We start from the raw sequence: 5,027 nt of genomic DNA, 5'->3' as shown, positions 1-5,027 counted from the left end.
CCTTTAAACTTTACTGACTTTTAAAATTTAAATGGGTGTCTTTGGGAGACATTAGTCCCCCCTTTTTTGTTTTTTTTGTTTTTTAAAATGTATTTGGGAGGAATTGTGACACTTTTTGGGTGTCCTTTGGAGACATTAGGCCTGTTTCCCCACCCCAAAAAAAAACTGCTGTGGAAGCAAATCTTGAACACCAAATGTTCACTCAATCACATGTCCGATTCTTAAATGTTCTGTGTTGTACCTGGATTTGGGCACAAGTGGTACAGTATGCAATTGGTGTGGACAGGCAGGGTAGAGAAGGAGATCTTTAATCGCCTAACTACTACTAATTACTAAGAAGTTTTTAAGACCACATGGAAATGACACACACAAGGCATGGAGCTTAAAATTTAAGTAAATGTATAAAAAAAAAAAAACATGCATACATATTCACGAGGTTTAGAAACATACGGTATATATGAGTATTTAACACGGACATTGCGCAATTACTGATCGACTTGCCAAGTAGACAGCTGCCATCAAATGTTTTCTTCAAATTTTCATAAAGCTGAGACTGGCGTAGTATATGGGCGTTGTGTACAGATCCAGGGAAACCGGTCACTACATTGCCGATCAACACCACGTAAATGTTCATGGAAAGTTTCCCTTTCTCTCCCGATAGATGTGCTCCTTGTGAATGGGTGCCAATAGGGGTAGAAATTGATCCCATTACATTTGGGATCAATGCCGTGGCATAAAATCTGCCTTTTAATATGCTTCCACTCTTCCCTTGATGAGGGAATGTAGACGTAGGTCAGTGCAATGGAACTAAAGCCCTGTAGCACCCTTCCCAGCATTCTTGACAAAGATGTCTGCAACATTCCGACCACATCACCGGCTGCAATCTGGTAGGAGATCTTTCCCAGAAAAAATTACAGTAAGCAATTTAGTCATGCCAGATATTGCATGACTCCACTGGATGGTGGTCTCAGACATTGACACACAGCCTCGATGTACAGTAGGAGACGGAACTTTTGCAGAGCTTCAGCCTCCGTAAAGCCATCTAGAAGTGTGTGTTCTGGAAAATGCCTTGGAGCCATGATGACCACTCTTCTCCTCCTAACATGCCTTATTAGGAGGTTGAACTGCTGGAAATTGTATTCAAACAACTCCATGGCTGATTTTTGCACTAAATCCAATCGCCCTCAGAGGATCAGGAAATGACTGCATGTGATACCGCCAGCAAAACCCTGGTGATAAATGTTTTTTTTTTTTCCCCCCTGTACATGAATTGAACTTGAAACAAATTTTTTTTCCATTAAATACCACTATTTTTTTTTTTGGGGGGCGGTTGATCTTTTTTTTTTTTTACTGCATGTGATTTATGCAAATGAGTCACATGACCTTATCAGATGCAGTAACTCTTATCCCTTGACCCTTATGAGTCTTCGTGCCACTTGGCTGGTACTCGGCATATAGGCCTCCAGTGTAGGTTTTCTGTAGCCATCATACCACAGCTGATTGTTCCATTCTTGTAGATCTCAGTCGTCATCTGCTCGCTAACAAAACCAAAGAAACATTTGCCCTTTAGGCTTTTGAAATAGTGGTGCTCATTAATAGGTACAACAAGGTTATATAAAAGTATACATTTTATTAAAATTTATCATGCCTGACCTTTTGAATATCTGGCATACCCCCAGTGTGTGTTTTATTTTTTTTTTATTTTTTTTTTTTATTTTTTTTACAATTGATGTATCCACATTGGCTTTGAGGACAAATGGGTGTCTGCAGTGGGGGATCTTTCATGTGTACCTCATCACTCAGCTGCCCACCCACCCTCAGCTCCCGGGTGTGGGGGGGTCTTTTTTTATGCTGGATTCCACCATCAGGATCCAGATGAAATGTTTTCACATAGCCTTTGATTTACTATTTTTCTGGCTTTGGGTCTGCAGTTTTGCCAGATTTTACCTGTGATTTCATCACTATATGTATACTTATACCAACGTGAGCCATCTCCTTACAAAGCGGGCTCTGTCCTGCAAAATTCATGGAGACTGCAGCTTCAGCAATATAAGTGTTTTATTAATTAGGCTGATATTTAGAATGTGTACTTTTGGTGAACAATTCCATTTTATTTTGCTTTTCCTTTATTTTTTTAATATGTGTGTATATATATATATATATATATATATATATATATATATATATATATATATATATTATGTCCACATACTTGTACCTATTTTCCTTTGGTAAATTCTAATAAAATGTACTTTTATATAACCTTGTTGTACCTATTAGTGAGTACCACTCTTTCAAAAGTCCCAAGAGCAATTGTTTCTTTGGTTTTGTTAGACAGTTTTTTGTGTCTGAGTGCTGCTCATGTCTGAATAAAGGCTTTCTCTTCATCTGCTCCCTAGCCTTGATATGCTGTTTTCTCAAACCTTCAGCAGAGTGTAGTTGTACAGGTCGAAGCATTGCCCAAATGTCATACAGGTACCACACTGGTTGAATTTGTTGCAGTTCTGGTCCTTCACCAGGTAATTGTTGCATGTTTCATCAGGGATACCATGGATATTCCCATATTGCCAGATCCCCCCCCCCCTACCCTTGCTAGACCCTGCCTCACATCAGTCAACTACGATTTGTACACACAGGTACGCAGATGGCTATGCCCCTTTCCTCCTTGATGTTGTAATGTGCTTTGGTACTCCCATGTGCCCAACATGATCATCAGTACTGAGGGATGTTTTTGGTTTTGTGTAGCGCTAGTTGGAGCCATTGACGTTACGCCAGTCCCAAGCCTTTGGCAGGCTATTTATATAGAGAGGTATTTATGTGGCCTTGGGTATGTCCTAACTACAGTCTTGTAGCCATGCTACCTGGGTTGCAGTATGGCACATCTCTTGGAAAATACTGTATAGATAAAATAAAGTCATTAGTCTGAAATGGATCCAAAAATTGCTCAAATTTGGAATCAGACTTACATTGAGCATAAGTATAGAAAAATGGTCACCAACTGGTGTCACCACCTGGACAAACATGAAGTGGTCTTGGGTCTTAAAGGCCATGCCAGAACTCCCAATGATGTTGGGATGGGATGAAAGGTAGGAAGACATACTGAACTTCTTCATCATAAATTTTATTTTGTTCTCTGTTGCATAATCCTCCATGCCATCCTCTGATCTGTAAATAGGGAATGCTCAATATAGATTTATTACAACTTGTGTGTGAATATGTGTAACGTAAATGAATCAAATACAACGTCCTAAACACAATATATTTTGTCACAACTAACTGTGTCCTTCAATATCACTAACCTGTATCCTCCACCTCTATGTTTTTTGTGATGGGGTAGGCAACCTCGGCACTCCCAGCTGTGGTGAAACTACAAATCCCATCATGCCTCTGCCTCTAGGAGTCATGTCTGTGATAGTCAGGGTCTTGCAAATCTCACAGGACTTGTTGTTTCAAAACAGCTGGTGGGCCGAGGTTTCCTACCCCTGCTTTGAGGTGTAATTTCTCCTGTAAGTATATCTTCTACAGGCTCTGTGATGATGAGACAAGTCCATTCATGAGGATCTCCACATCGGTAGCAGAAGCCATTTTGATCTGGATGAAGAGAGAACAATGTTTGGCTCCTTAAAATGACACCTATATTTCCTTAATTTAATAGAAAAAAAAAAACACACCATATAATAAAATACATCAATATTGAAATAGGGGTTGGTGGCTGGGGGGTAAAAAGAAAATCATGGTTTTACCTCCCTCCCAGCCAGATGGGGGTGTACACATGTCATGGCCTGGGAATCCTATGCCTCAGAAGTGCAAGAATGACAGGTGTCCTCGCCTATCAAGCTTGCCCATTGAGTTTAACAGGGCCGCACCGCAACTGCAAGTCAAACGCTCAGCTCACAGTTGTCCAACTATAAGAGCTTCCTCTCACTTCTTGAATCTCCAGGAGTGAAGTTTAAGGGAAATCTCCCCCAAAAGCACTTACAAGGGTTTTACCCTCTTAACTCTTCATACTGTAACTCTATCCAGAACTAAGAACTAATTCAGCCATATGTATACCTTTAATGTATTTATATGTGATATAATCAGAGAGCACAGATCACCGACAGGAGACAGTTATTGGGCAAACACAAAGTTGTAAGTGGTTTTGTAGATGTAATATCAAAGGTTCCGATGATGTTGGGATGAGACAAAAGAATGAAATGCTGAACTCCTGGAGGAAAGACTCCTGATTGGTTCTATTTCTATCCATAAACTTCAAATCTATTCTTTAACCTTTGAAAAAAAGAAGACTTAAACTTATATCTAGAATTAGAAATTTTTAGCTGATGATTTATTGTATGTTCACTTGCAAATGTCAAGAATTGTAATAAGATCTGCTGCTCCTGGATTGATGTATTATATATCATGTAAAACTAAACCTCAGCTGACACGTTTCAGTACTGGAGAGGTGCCTGTACAGCTCCTACTCTGATTTCACTGCACACTGAGATTTTCACAATGTGCGTTAGAAGCTTCAGTAAGTAAGATGGAAACCCGCCTCACTTTATGGCTGGAGGATGTCTAGCATTGTTGGCATTACATCCTTTCCAGCATGACTTCTCCTAGGTGGTTCCTTGTGTTCATTGGCTTTTTTATTTTGATTTGATATTTTCTTATAGACTATAGATATGTAATAAATCTTTTGATTACATATACCTTCTATTCATCATTAAGGGTGTGGATCCGGGATTCTATTTTATGTTCTTTTTAATTAGGCTAAGTCTACAATTGGTGAGCTCTTGCGAAAGTCTATATGTTACCAATCAAATTTATTATAGATATACATAAATATTTTTGTAGAGAATCTTGAAATGGTGGTTAGATTAATTCACTGAACTGTTTCCCCTTCATTTTCCACCAAAACTCTTCCAAGTTCCTTCCCCATGATGAAAGTACCTCTGCATGTCTGCCTGCTGAAGTTCTTGAGAATAGAAGTCAGACTTTCTATCCAGAAGAACTTCCACACCATGGTCAACAGAGGCTGGGAGCAT

At 39.4% G+C, this 5,027-nt stretch overlaps 1 pseudogene; it reads right to left on the bottom strand.

Moving 5' to 3' along the window:
- Positions 1 to 1,374: 1,374 nt before the first annotated feature.
- On the bottom strand, positions 1,375 to 5,027 carry LOC143997957 (cathepsin Z-like; annotated as a pseudogene).

The sequence above is a fragment of the Lithobates pipiens genome, unplaced genomic scaffold (assembly GCF_037356315.1).
Source record: "Lithobates pipiens isolate NorthernLeopardFrog02 unplaced genomic scaffold, aLitPip1_a1.2 Scaffold_19, whole genome shotgun sequence".
In the NCBI taxonomy this organism is placed as follows: Eukaryota; Metazoa; Chordata; class Amphibia; order Anura; family Ranidae; genus Lithobates; species Lithobates pipiens.
Note: the sequence above shows the minus strand (reverse complement) of the source record. Positions and strands in the feature narration are given on the sequence as shown.